Here is a 15,113-nt window from a genome sequence, read left to right on the forward strand (position 1 = left end):
AAACCAGATTTCGGCCCCAATATCTCCAAAAGGTTTCCCAAAAATCTTCCCAGATTTTTCCTTAACATAATCTTGCAATTCAAAATCTTCATGCCACTCCTGCAATACATGCCTAATGTCGGGAAAAAATTGGCTTTGGTTCAATTTCTTTGCCCGAAAACTCTTTCATCATCTCCGGTAAAAGAGGGGCAGTTGTTGACGGCCAATTTTGACCCTCCCTTTTTAAATTAATTTACTTATACCTAATAATTTACAATAAGTATTTTTAAAGTGTTTTCTAGTAACAAATACATATTTTACGAAGTAATTAAGTATTAGATTTAAAATTAATCACGTAGAATTAACATTAGGTAATTACAAATATATTTACTATTTTAAGATTATTAAAATAATTCATATATACACATTACATAGGTTCTAATTAATTTGTGTGTGTGTGTATATATATATATATATATATATATATATATATATATATATATATATATATATATATATATATATATATATATATATATATATATATATATATATGAATTAATTTAATGAATCGCTCTTTAATTTCTAGTTAATTAGCTTACTATGTTAAAAATTCGAAATTAGTATTGCAATTTAGAAAAATAAAGTATTTTTATTAAAACAATTAGTAGTATATATAGTATTTATAATTTTTACCACATTTATTGAAAATTGTTAAGTTTATTTAAATTAAATTCAAAAAGGGATTAAAAGACAAAAGGACTACAATTGCAATTCTCAATCAAATATAAAATGGCTATTCTTCGAATTATTTTCAGCCCAATTGCTAAGGCCCAAACGGGAATACCCAGTCCAAACACCCCATCTCCATTCCAATGTGGCAATCCATGCCACTCTCTTTGTACCAATCACCGCATGCCACGTCACCCTCCCTCACCACTCACACAAGAAACACAATGAATATGAGTCGTATGTTCCTCAGATCAATGGCGCACAATTGATCTCCGTTTCTCTTTAATTTCTAAATCTCAACCGTCCGATCAAAGTAATCCAACAGCCACCGATTTTTCTCACTTAAATCATTTCTAAATTTCCAATTACTCAAATAATTAGATTCGTTGATCAATAGATCCAACGACTCCCGTTCCATCTCTCGTCTTTAATCATAGAGACGAACCCTATTCCCCCCAAACCCTAATCATTTCTTATTTCACTCAGCCGCCCTCATTTCCCTTTCTTCTCTCTTTTCTCTCATCTCAATCAAACATCATTCTCAACCTTGCACAAATTTGTGCAAGGTCACTTGAAACCACTGTAAAACATCTCTTTTGTCCCTGCTACACCACGAATCTGCATATATTTTCCTCTTTCATCACACAAGTTCAAGGCCCCTAATCCGAAACCCTAAGCTCAAAAGAGAAATCATATGATTTGCTCTCATAAGTCAAAGATCGAGCCTGAAACCACCCTTTGCCTTCTGAAATCCGTGAATCCAGTCGGTTATTCCCTCTCTCATCACTCAAAATTCAAAACGCCCAAATTTGAACCTTAGACTCAACGATGTAACTTCAAGTCTTCAATTTTCCTTCGTGTTCCATCAAATCGGAACATGCATGGAGTCATCTCAAAAATTATCATGAGGATTCGATGTCCATAGGTCAAACTCTGTGGCCTCTAGACATTAGGGTTTTAACCACTGGTCCAAAGCCTTCAACGATCGATCCTCCTACTAAGGTAACCTGTTCAACATTTTCCCCCTATGTCTCTTAGATTTTTACTTGATTTTGCTTCATCATCAACATTTCATCACTTTTCACTCACAATTTCGAATCCGATTGAAACTCTAGATCCTTAAATGGTACTATAAATAGGGCCTTTAATGTTCTCATATGCCATGACCTAACACTGAAAAACAACCTAACAACAACTAGAACAATCGTCCAAGAGCAATTCTGAGATTCCAGAACCTAGGGTTACTTACTGATTTCCTTTTCTTTTATTTCCTGAGTGCTTTCAGTGCTTCGAGCTTGAAATCTTGGGTCTAGGCGATTAAGAAGGATCCATGTTTGGTCTACTTCCCTCAAAAAGGTCGATATACCTCTAACTCTTCTCTTTTGATCATTTTATTATAATGCTATGAATATGCTCATTGTTTTTGTTAATTGTAGTTGTTTGTGATATTATCATTGATATGCAAAAAATGTTATCTCCATGTTCATGATAAGGTGCTATCGGGTTATGATCTTTTGTCATATTTTTGAGTATCCTCAAACTAATGTCGACTAGCCTGTTATATGACTGTAACAACTCTTATATCTGAATCCTAGTAGTCTACATGATTAATTTCCCTTAATATGATTTAAATGACTGCTCATGTATAAACTTCATAGTTTTTTAGTGATGATTCTACTATGATTTTTACCTCTTCAAATTATTTCCCTTGCATTCTGTTTGTGTTGTTGTCGAGTGTGTTGTTTGATAATCCTAACTGATATAAACTTAAAAGTTCATATCTTTTACCATTTAGCTATGGCATGAAAAATCTAAGTGTTTAGATGCTTTCCTTCTTTATACCTGTATCTGCTAACTCTGAGGGCAACTTCTGGCTGTAACTCTGGCATTCTCATGAATATACCTAACTGCTGGTTGCATTTGTATGAAACAGTCTTGTTTGAGTTGAACTTTCTTCTTTTCATGAATACCAATAGTTCTACTGTATGTATTCTGTTAAGAATAAGTTATCCTCTTCTTCATAGAACAAGTCATGATCATGTTTTGTTATATTTAACTAGTAATTGCTGTTAAGCTGAACTTAGTTGTCTCATGGTTAGGTAAAACCTTCGGTTACATGTTTAATTCGAAATCTATTTGGTGTAGTGCTTTTTTGTTATTAATTTCTTTGATGCTACTGCTGATTTTGTAAAGCTTACATTTAGTTGTCAATAACGTATCTTCCATAAAGTAGAACCCAATCATTCTTTTTATAATCAAAATGATAATTTTTAGCTGAGTGTGATTACTTCATACCTAGATACTAATTTATGCTATATACCTGAGTTAAACTTGTTTTGATATAATACTTCCTTTATATATGACTCTCTCTCTCACGACATGTTTAACTGATCCATGCATGTGCTAGTAGCTAGCTAATCAACTCACAATTAGTTTGCCAGGGCAGGAGTACCTGTATTTCTTTTGTTGCTTCATATATGAACTCTGAATGTGTTTTTCCCTAATGCTTAGACCTTTAATATTATGCTATAATGTTTTTTTTTTCCTATATGTGCTCGCAGTCTGACCTTTAGGTTTACCTGATATGTGTATTGTTCATTTGGTATCAAATATAGTCTGTGTGCCATATGTTATTCCGTTAGAAGGGAGAGTTTATTTTTGTGGTAAGTGATACTATAGCATTTAGTTTATATTGAAAGGGCCTCATTGACCTTTATACCCATTAGGAAAAATATGTTGTTAGTGGTTAGGGGTATTTGTGAATGGAGTTTAACTCTAGGTTTCTCTCCCCGACACACGCATTGCCCCGGGTCTTGAGTCCCTTGGGAACTTTGAAGTGTCGGGGATTCAAAGAGGGCATCAACCTTGAGTAGAACTTCCTCCTTAACCTTTAATTCATTGACACTTTTGATTCTTCAGAGGTTTAGTATTTAATGACAACGAAAGGTTTTCAATGTATATTATTCGCCATGTATAACTATCACATTAGTATAATTTTCATAGTATTTGAGTATTGATGTTTTAATATACTTTTGTTCCAGTCGTCTGCTTATATATTTCATACATGGTTGAATATGCTAAATATATGGATCATGTGTCTAATGACTTTCTTTCTCTTTTGGACATGTACATCATTTGGGTCCGTTGAGTTCCTTAGGAACTCAGGCCCAATCCCAGCCTTGTTACATTTTTCTGGAGAGTCCAACATCAGCCATAGCCGCATCTCTTTACTGTTGGGCCTGCCTTCTTGAGGCCCAATTACCAGAGTCTAGTCCTCTTTCCCTCAATTCCCTTTGTTATTGTCTATTGCTCCTTTAGTCTAGTTTACTGCTTTATTACCTTTTATCGGCTGCCTTGTTGCTTTGTCATATTCTTGTTGTCATGTATTTAACACTCATATATTAGATTACATACTTTGTTTTCATGCTTTAATATCATATGAAACATAGGCAAGCTTTAAATAATATAAGATTTAAAAAGAATTAGTTAGTAATTAATCGTCACTTTGCTAATTATAATTTACGCATATCATTACTATGTTCTCACTCACTTTTCCTTTTCTTAAAAGATCTTGAAGCCTAGAACTAGTAAAAACTACGGCCCATTTTCAAAAGGAAATCAGAACTGAATTGCAAGCTCTACTATCACGAGGCAAATCAGAATTTTCATAAAAGGTGAAGTAATGTTGCCCCAAAAGGATTTTCAAAAGACCGCTTTTCTTGAATGTTTTAAAAGCCAAGGTATATCTTAGGCTCACTTTTACAAATCCCTTTTAGAATTCCATGAACACCTATCCCCTAAATCAACTATTTTCATAACTTGACCTTTTTTCACAAGTTTTATAAAATATAGACCATTTACATACATATTTCAAAACTCTTTCAACTATGTCCACCAACATAGACTCCTTTATAAATTCACAACCTTTTAAGGTTCACTCGTTCCTTTTATCAACATCATGCTCTCCGTTAGATATACAGTATGCCATACTCTTTAATAGTACTTAAGCATAGTACAAATAACTAATCCCTTAAAATTTGTCTAAGGTCGATGGAGCTGCCTCAGGTAGATTTTATGGGGTGCCTAACACCTTTCCCTTAGAAGAATAAGAACCCTTACCCATAATCTCACTGGTTAGCAGACTAATAATGAATATGACTTAGTAATTAAATAGGTACCCCAGTATACCATTAAATATTAGGTGGCGACTCTCTTTTATCAACAATAGAGAAACAACAAGTTGAATCTTGTTTTGACTAGTGCAAAATAGGGTGCAACAGTATATGACTGAAACACCTAAGCATCTAAAAGGCCTTTGATTTTATCAAAATTTCGAAGCCACGAGTAATCCAGAGCTACCATCGAGATCGGGCCCCATTCGGACCTCCAAAGAATGGATGCTCTAGATTATGTTTGATTATATGCTAAGGCAGTAGGGACGATATGGAAATAAAATGATAAACAAATGCTGAAAAGAAAAAGTGTGATGTTGCCAAAGGGAAAATTTTATTTGCATATCTCAAAAAATATTTATAAAGGAACGACAAAACGGCCTCAAAATAAACAAGAAAGAAAAATGTACAAAAGGGAAATAAAAAAGAGCTAAAGCATCTATGCCTGATCTTCACCGGAGCCTTTGGAAACGTCGGAACCTTCAGAGCTTTCTTGACCTTCGGGCTCATAGAGTTCCCTTACCTCGTCCTCGAGCCTCTTGGCTTCTCCGATCACGGCCGACAGGTCAAAACCTCGGGCGTGAATCTCCTCGAGGGTCTCCCTCCGAGATAGCCGCTTTACATACTCAGTCTTCATCTTTAAGCGGACCTCGGCTATCTCCACATCAGCCTTATACTAGGCCAGCATTTTCTTGACTTTGAAGGAATCAATCGAAGTTGCCTCCAATTTGGACTTCAACACAGTATATTCCTGGCCAAGGGCATCTCGTTCTGAGGCAGCTGAAGCCAGTTGTGCCCAGAGATCATCATTTAGCCGTGATCACTTGCCGGCCTTGTCTTTTGCCACCCGGAGCAGGTCCTTGACCGATGCCAGCTCTTCTTTTGTGGCCTCCTTTTCCAAATCTAGCATGTCCATCCTGCCCTTTTGGTGCCTCGGGCATGGTCTTGACCTTATCCATCTCGGCCCGAAGTTGGTCAATTAAGTCTATCTTCTCTTGGACCTGTGAGGTTGCATCATTAGTCATCACGAGTAGCTTCTCATTTTTAACCAAAGAAATCTTTACCTTCTCGACCAGATTGGCATGCTCCCGTTTCATGGACGAGGCCTCCTTCTATGCCTTTTCCAGCTCGGCTCAGAGAATTGGGAGGTCCTTGAGGGCCTCGTCTTGTTATTCACCGAGCCCTGTATATGTCCTTCCGGACCTGGTCTTTAAGCTTGAACTCGAGTTGGCTGATTTCAATTCGGGACTGAAGGAAGCTTTCAGGGTGGAGCATCGAAACCTAAAAAACAATAAGGTCATTAGAGCATGCTAAAACTAAGCAAAATTTACAAAGGGTACAAGGAGTAGACATCTTACCTGGTTAAGTGCCGATTAACTGTTGTGGCTGAAATTGTCAAACTCGAAAGCATGCATACCTCCCTATACTAAAAGTTCTGTAATTGAACTATAACTGTGAAGCTCGTCACTACTTTTAGTCCTTTATTTAGTCTTGCTACTTACTGAGTTGGTTGTAATCATTCTACACCCTGAACTTTGTTTGCAGATTCATGTGTTTCCGGACACGGTGGGTGTTGATCCCTTTGCACAGTTGATCGTTTTGGAGATTTCAAGGTAGCCGCCTAGCGTTTCGCAGACCTCGTCTCTCTTTCCCTATCTTTCCACTTTATGTATTTAGTTTCAGACTATTATAGACAGTACTTCCGAAATTGTGATGTTTAGACGCTCATGTATACAGTGACACCCCGATGTTGGGAATTGCTATATTGGTTTTGACTTTCTATCCATTTTAAGAGTTTTGATGATTTAAACCTGTGTTATTGTTATTTTTCATTTAAAAACATGGAAGTTTTTTGAAGTGTCGGCTTGGCTAGTACCATGTTAGGCGCCATCACGACGGGCTAAGTTTTGGGTCATGACATGTTGGTATCAGAGCCTAGGTTACACAGGTCTTACGAGTCATGAGCAAGTTTAGTAGAGTCTTGCAGATCGGTACAGAGACGTCTATACTTATCTTCAAGAGGTTGCCGAACCCTTAGGAAACTTCATATTCTTGTATTCTTGTGGTGCGGGTTTGTTAATTCCGGTAGCTAAACTTTTGTATTCTATTCTCTCACAAATGGTGAGGACACGTGCTACCGGTCAGGACGGACAGCCACCAGTACCACCAGCTACGGCCACGAGAAGCCGAGGTCACGGTAGGTGCAGAGGTGCAGCTCGTATAGCAGCTAGAGCAGCACCTGTAGACCCACCAGTTGCACCAGCTCAGGAGCAGGTTCTAGATGTGATTGAACAAGTGGGGCCAGCTCAGGCACCAGTTGTGCCCATTGTGATTCCAGGCCTTCATGAGGCCTTGGCTCAGATTTTGACGGTGTGCACCAGCCTTGCTCATGCGGTCTCTGTTCCGACCGCATCTGCCACTTCTCAGGCCGGGGGAGGTACTCAGACTCCCGCCGCCCATACTCCAAAGCAGGTGATGCAGGGACTCCAGACACCAGGGGTATTACCATCCTAGCTGGTTACAGTTGCTCAGGCCCGGGTGGGTCCCGTCATGACTGATGATGAGCAGAGGAGACTTGATATGGTTATCTTCACAAACTAAGAAATTAAGGGCGGCCTCGTCTGACTTGACTCACCTCTATACTAAGAAATTAAGGCCCTGAAATTCTGACTAGGCCTTGAATATGTGGAACATTCAAATCTTCTATTGGCAAACTGAGGGGGTGCGCTAGCATATGGCTGGGCTGGATACCTCGGGTATTTGTTGTCTCTGACCACCTCGAAACTCACCAGAAGGACCCGAAGATCTCGCTCTCTTACTCTAGCCCCTATCATGCTCACAATCGGCCCTCTACTTCTGTTTACGCCCCTCTACACCCTGAGCGTATGCCTGAATACGAGAAATATCCATGCCTGGCTAAATTGAGACCGACATACAGTCGTTAAGCAGGTGAGGCTCTAACCCCATCATGAACCGGTGAACCCGATCCTCCATCTTAGCTATAATAGTGGGAGCATACCTAGCCAACGAATCAAACTGAAGATTGTACTCCCGAACACTCATGTTACCCTGTCGAAGAGTCAAGAACCTATCAACTCTGGCCTGTCTAAGCTCTGGTGGCAGATAATGATGAAGAAAAGCCTTTGTAAACTCCTACCATACCGCTGGAGGGGCATCCTCACCTCTGGACAACTCCCAAGACTCGTACCAACTAACTGCAACATCCTGAAGTCTATAGGAAGCTAGCTCAACTGACTCAGTCGCATTGGCATTCATTACCCTTAAAGTCCTCTGCATCCTATCAATAAATACTTGAGGGTCCTCGTTTGGATCTACTCCAGTGAATACCGGAGGGTCCAAATTAATGAAATCACGAATCCTCACACTGATGGACCTATCTGCATGACTAATACCTACTTCCCGATGCCGAGATTGTACGGCTACTAATCAAGTCAATAGCTGAATAGCATATCTCATCTGCTGATCCGGTGCATCTAGCTGAGGAGCTAGTTGTACAAGGACAGGCACTGGAGCTGGTGCCTCTCGTAGCTCCTCTGGATAGGGTGGGGTATGTGAAGTCTGAGATGGAACTTCACTATGAGACTCTCCCCGAACCCTGATAACTCGTGGCACTCGACTAGTTGTCTCATCAGCCACGGACTTGCCTTATGGGTGGTTGTAGCCTTCTTAGGCATCGCTGAAAACATAATATATCGTTAGGGAAATGAATCCTTATATCGCATGATCTTAGATAAGAAAGGAGGATAACATCCTATATATCCTGTAGCCTCCTGTTTATAAATGTAGTGCACAACACATTCATAAACATGACTCTACTAGACACGGTCTATAGACAACCCTAGGACAGAACTGCTCTAATACAACTTTTATCACGACCCAAACCGATGGGCTATGATGAGTGTTCGAGTCCTACCTGTCGAACACCCCTAAGCATGAGTCTAAGATATAAACATGAATTAAGGGTAGGTCATGAATAACATCTGTCAATAAACTGCTGAATCATGTGAATAACATACATGGGGAAGACATGCCCAAAAGACATATATACATATACATGCGGAATATGGTAGGGCGAGCCGACAAGGCTGCTATATACAACTAAATATCCCAAAACTAGAAGCCGATAATGCCACATACTATCCAACTATACATGACTGTCTACAGACCTCTAATAGATTGTACAACTATATAAAGGACGAGACTGGGCCCTGTCGCACCCATATCTACATACCAAAAATAGCGTACCAAAACTAGTAATAGCTCCGGATCAAGTGGAGCACAAGAACTCTCGCTGATCAAAGATCCTAAAAAGGTGGACCATCGGCGTGTCTATCTGCACATGCGGGCATAAAACACAATGTCCCCAGGCAAAAGGGACATCAGTACGAATAATGTACCGAGTATGTAAGGCATGAAAATCAGTACATAAAGACATAGATGAAACATGGAGTAAATAATTCCACCTGTGAGTATAAATAACTTTGTGATTCCTTAAACATTTATAACGTCATGCACATGTGTATAAGTGTCATATCATGTATAGGTATAGGTGTACATAACATCATCAAGCCTCTAAGGGCATCCCATCATATCATCTCAGCCACTATGGGCAAAATCATCAACATATACCAGCTAATCAGATGGTGGTGCGTATATAACGTCGTAACCTTTTCCCATATCCTATATACATATAATATATGCGTATATAACACCATATGGTCATGGATTGGTACATGTATAAATGAATGAAATGCATAAGAAGTACGTTAATAAGATTTCTCGGAATATTATAAAATGAATATGCCTTTCGGATAACTTTATCAACTACATATTTTTTTGAGACCCATGAACAAAAGATATAATAATAAGACACATGGAGAATCAAGAATATAGACACCCCTAGTACTTCTATAAATAGAGTCATTTATGAAAGCTGTGTGTTTGCTCATTTCGTTTGTATCGTAGGAATCATGCCAAAAAGAAAGAAGGGATAGCCTTAACATACATGAGCCGATTCTCTTGCAATCCCTCTAACCCAAGTCTTTTGTGAAAAAAATACGTAACGGAGGATCGAAGTAGGGAAAAATCCGTTTGTTATTCTTGAGAACGATTGTGTCGTGCTCTCTTAGAATCACAATTCTCACGTTGCAAAGTAGTCTTGTATGAATTTTGTAGCAAATCACGTTGCTATCATTTTGTATTAGCAATTTACATTGCTATGAAGATTAGATATATCTCTCTTTGTGAATTTTGAGATATCTTTTAACTTAGTGGGTGCGGGCCCCACTTAGGTGATGACTTAGCCAAAAGTCCCTCTAAATGTGCCACCTTGTAATGTAAGTAAAGAGTCACAAATGGGGCATAACTTGCTGCCACGTTGGGGGGGAGGGGAGATTTCCCACCAATAATTATCCACCCATTTCCTTAATTAACTTGTTAATCCCCCACTAATCCAATAATTAATCAATTACCCACATAATTAAGAATTATCTCAAATTACTTAAAATACTACTCACCTTTAACATGCCTTATACACCTTACTATCATGGTCCTGTGGTACCTTGTATGGCACTAGTCCACAAATACCGGGTATTATAGCTCGGACTGTATTTTATCCCAAATTGACAACCTTCAACGAAACTCATTTTCTTCCACTCGTTTACTCTCTGACCTTCATGGCTATACTTATCACCACTTATAAATAGCATAAATGCTTATAATCTCAAAAATAATCTCATTCCCGAATCTATGTCGATTAACTTACGACGAAATTTTAATGTACAAAAATGCGAAATGTAACAATTATATTAATAGTCCCCTTCTGCACACAAAATATTATAATTAGTGCACATGAACTTTCATAATAGCGCTTAAGTACTTCGAAATTTTCTGGGGTGTTACAATGTTCCCAGCATAGTGATTTAATATTTGAAGGTCCATCGGATGGTTGGGAAGGGTTGTTTATCTAATTGGTCTTTGTGAGGGATGTTGGTGCTGATACTCCTACTATTGATTCTGTTCCGATGGTGCGAGATTTTTCGGATGTGTTTCCTGCAGACCTGTCGGGCATGCCGCCCGAAAGGGATATTGACTTGGTGCCGGGCAATCATCCCATTTCTATTCCTCCATATCGTATGGCACCAGGTGAGTTGAAGGAATTGAAAGAGTAGCTTTAACAACTTCTTGATAAGGGGTTTATTAGGCCTAGTATGTCGCCTTGGGGTGCACTGGTTCTGTTTGTGCAGAAGAAGGATGGTACTATGCAGATGTGCATCGATTATAGGCATTTGAACAAAGTTACAATCAAGAACAAGTATCCCTTGCCATGTATTGATAATCTATTTGACCAACTTCAGGGAGCGAGAGTGTTCTCCAAGATTGGTTTGAGGTTTAGGTATCAGCAGTTGAAGATTCGGGACTCAGATATTCTAAAGACAGCATTCATGACCGGTTATGGTCATTGTGAGTTCCTTATGATGTCTTTTGGGCTGACCAACGCCCTAGCAACATTCATGCAGCTGATGAACAATGTATTTCAGCTGTATCTCGACTCTTTTGTCATAGTATTCATTGATGATATCCTGGTGTAATCTCGTAGCTAGGAGGAGCATGCCCAATATTTGAGAGTGGTATTGCAGCGGTTGAGGGAGGAGAGGCTTTATGCCAAGTTCTCCAAGTGTGAGTTTTGGCTTAGTTTGGTGGCGTTCTTGGGGCACGTGGTGTCCAGTGAGGGGATTTAGGTAGATCTGAAGAAGAATGAGGTGGTTCAGAGTTGGCCCAAACCGTCCTTAGCTACGGAGATTTGGAGCTTTCTCGGCTTGGTCGATTATTATCATCTCTTCGTGGAAGGTTTCTCGTCTATTGCATCGCCTTTGACCAAATTGACCCAAAAGGGTGCTCCTTTCAGGTGGTCGGATGAGTGTGAGGAGAGCTTTCAGAAGCTTAAGACTGCCTTGACCACAACTCCAATTCTAGTTCTACCTTCAACTTCTGGTTCTTGTACAGTGTATTGTGATGCTTCTCGGATTGGTATTGGGTGTGTCTTGATGCAGGAGGGTAGAGTGATTGCTTATGCTTCGCGATAATTGAAGCCCCATGAGAAGAACTACCTTGTTCATGATTTGGAGTCGGTTGCCATCGTTCATGCATTGAAGACTTGGAGGCACTATATCTATGGTGTGTCTTGCGAGGTATTTACAAATCATCATAGTCTCCAGCACTTGTTCAAACAAAAGGATCTAATTTTGAGGCAGCGGAGATGGTTTGAGCTGCTAAAGGACTATGATATTACTATTCTGTATCATCCCAAGAAGGCCAATGTGGTGGCCGATGCCTTGAGTAGAAAGTTAGTGAGTATGGGCAGCCTTGCATTCATTCCTGTTGGTGAGAGACCGCTTGCAGTTGATGTTCAGGCCTTGCCCAACCAGTTCGTGAGATTAGATGTTTCGGAGCCCAGTCGGATTCTGGCTTGTGTGGTTTCTCGGTCTTTCTTATATGATCGCATCAGAGAGCGCAGTATGATGATCCCATTTGCTTGTCCTTAAGGACACGGTTCAACACGGTGATGCAAGAGATATTACTATTGGGGATGATGGGGGTATTGAGGATGTAGGGTCGGATTTGTGTGCCTAATTTGGATGGGCTACGTGAGCTGCTTCTTGAGGAGGCCCACAGTTCGCGGTATTCCATTCATCCGAGGGCAGCAAAGATGTATCAGGACTTGAGGCAGCACTATTGGTGGAGGAGAATGAATAAGGATATAGTGAGGTTTTGTTACATCCCGTACTTTAATATTAGGACGAGTCATAGTAATCCATATGAGCTTGAAGGGATTAAGACCATTCACGAGGTTATAAAGGATTTGTGACTATGTTTTGTAAGACCCCGTAAGTATAACAACCTTGATACTGTTATATACATTTGATATGGTATTTTGAGTGGAACATTTTTTGCAAAAAAAGTTCGAAAAATATAATATTATATAGTTATTAATATTACTACTTTCGAACATGCTTTAAATTATACACATAATATGAGAAAGTTTATGAGATTTTCTTTATTGTAAAGATAGAAATTATTTTTTTCACAAGAAAAGAAGGTTATCCTTTTACCATTTTAATAATTAAGCGTATGAAAATTTGTACTCTTTATAAGAAATTAGAAAAATTAGAAGTTGAGAAAATAGTTTTAATGAAATAATAGTGTATGTATTGATTTTATATGGTACCACATGACCATGATAGTAAGGTGTATAAAGTGTGTTAAAAAGTGAGTAGTGTTTTAAGTAATTTGAGATAATTCTTAATTATGTAGATTAGGGGGAGAAGGGGTAATTAATTAAGGACTTTGGATAATTATTAGGTGAGGAGTTATCCACGTGGGATTATGAAAGTGTGGCAGCAAATTGCCAACTAATCTTATAATTAAGGAGGTGGTGGCACCATTTAAATCCATGTGCACCTTATCTCATTTTTGGTTGAAAGATGCTATTAAGAAAGGCTCTCTAAATTCACAAAATGAAAAAGCTTATTACTACAAAGTACGGATGAGGTTACAACGAAAATTCAAACGAGATTTCTCAGTATCTTAGCAACGTGAGATTTTACAATTACAAGGGAGTATGGTGTAATCTTTCTCAAGAATATCATACGGATTTTTCTCTACTCCGTTCTTGCCATCACGTGTTTTGTCGCAATTGTCGTGTGTTAGAGGGATTGTCCAGAGAACCGGCTCAGGTATGTTAAGGCTATCCCTCCTTTTCTTTTGGCATGATCCAAGTAACTATACGTAAACATAATGTTATTCCATAGATGGTTCTACTCTTAGCAGTTAAGGATATCTATGTTATTCATTCTGGTAAAGTTATATTCAAGTATGTCTAAGTACATTCCTAAGTCTCTATTGGGGTATATGATAAAGATGTTAATGTTTATAATATAGTGATACACGCATCTTCATGTATTTACCACCGAGCTACGGTCGGTCGGGCAATCATGCATTTACCACCGAGCTGCGGCCAGTTGGGCAGTTACACATTTACCACCGAGCTACGGCCGGTCGGGCAGTCATGCATTTACCACCGAGCTACGGCTGGTTAGGCAGTTACACATTTACCACCGAGCTACGGCCGGTCAGGCAGTCATGCATTTACCATCACGCTACGGCCGGTCAGGCAGTTACCACTGATCGTTTGCCAGTCATGCATCATATGATATTGATAATAGTCTCAAAGAGAAGCATTATATATATAAGTATAGCAAGTATGCATATACATAGATTCAGGTTGATTCTTATATTTCTTTAATTAATGTTGACTTATGGATATGTTTCAGTTCTGCCTTACATACTCAGTACATTATTCGTACTGACGTCTTTTTGTTGGGGATGCTGCATTCATACCTACAGGTATGGATAAAGGTATCATCTCGATAAAATTGGAACAATACAGAGAAAATTAGCATGGCCCCTGTGCAAGGATGACACGCACAAATGGAAAAATGGTCCAAATTTTGATAATCAGTTTGACGAGCCCTCATAGTAGACGAGGTTAGCATTCAACGAAGGATCGGTAAGACTCCACCTCATTCGGAGTGTAGCCGAATCTATAAGTCATCGTGTAAGAGTTTTGCTACAGACTTATGGGTAGGCCGGTGTAACACCCCGGAAAATTTTAAAGCGCTAAAGTGTAAAGCTTAGTAAACATTTTGCAAAAATAGAAAATAATATTTCGTGGTGCCGAATTTGGGCTTACGTGTTTGAGGATTGTATAAATTCTTCGAGGATCGCAAGCTCGCCGCGGCTCGGACTTTTTGGGTTGAACAATACACTTAGGGATAAAGGAAAATTTTTGGCAGAGAAATGCATTTCTGCGGTCCATTATGCGACCGCAGAATAACTCTGCGGACCGCATAATGGCCGCAGAAGTGAGGCAGGAAAGGGGTAGTATGATGCCATTTTGCGGTTGACTATGCGACCGCAGAACTATTTTGCGGTTCATTATGCGACCGTAGAACAGGTCCGCAGGCCACATAGTGACCGCAGACCCAAGTAGATTTTTGCCAGTTTTGGACACCAATTATGCGGCCGATATGTTGTCCGCTTATCGATTATGCGATCACATATGCGACCACAAAACCTGTCCCGAAGCTTCCTTTTTGAGTTTTTAAAACCCGACCCTACTTCGTTAAATACATGCTTTGGGCTATTGTT

At 39.3% G+C, this 15,113-nt stretch overlaps 1 non-coding gene across 1 annotated transcript; it reads left to right on the forward strand.

Moving 5' to 3' along the window:
- The first annotated feature begins 14,313 nt into the window (after positions 1–14,313).
- LOC142180521 (U6 spliceosomal RNA) lies at positions 14,314–14,416 on the forward strand. The gene has a single exon (XR_012709142.1). It is a non-coding gene; the product is annotated as a U6 spliceosomal RNA (small nuclear RNA).
- The last annotated feature ends 697 nt before the right edge of the window (positions 14,417–15,113 follow it).

The sequence above is a fragment of the Nicotiana tabacum genome, chromosome 4 (assembly GCF_000715075.1).
Source record: "Nicotiana tabacum cultivar K326 chromosome 4, ASM71507v2, whole genome shotgun sequence".
NCBI classification, from domain to species: Eukaryota; Viridiplantae; Streptophyta; class Magnoliopsida; order Solanales; family Solanaceae; genus Nicotiana; species Nicotiana tabacum.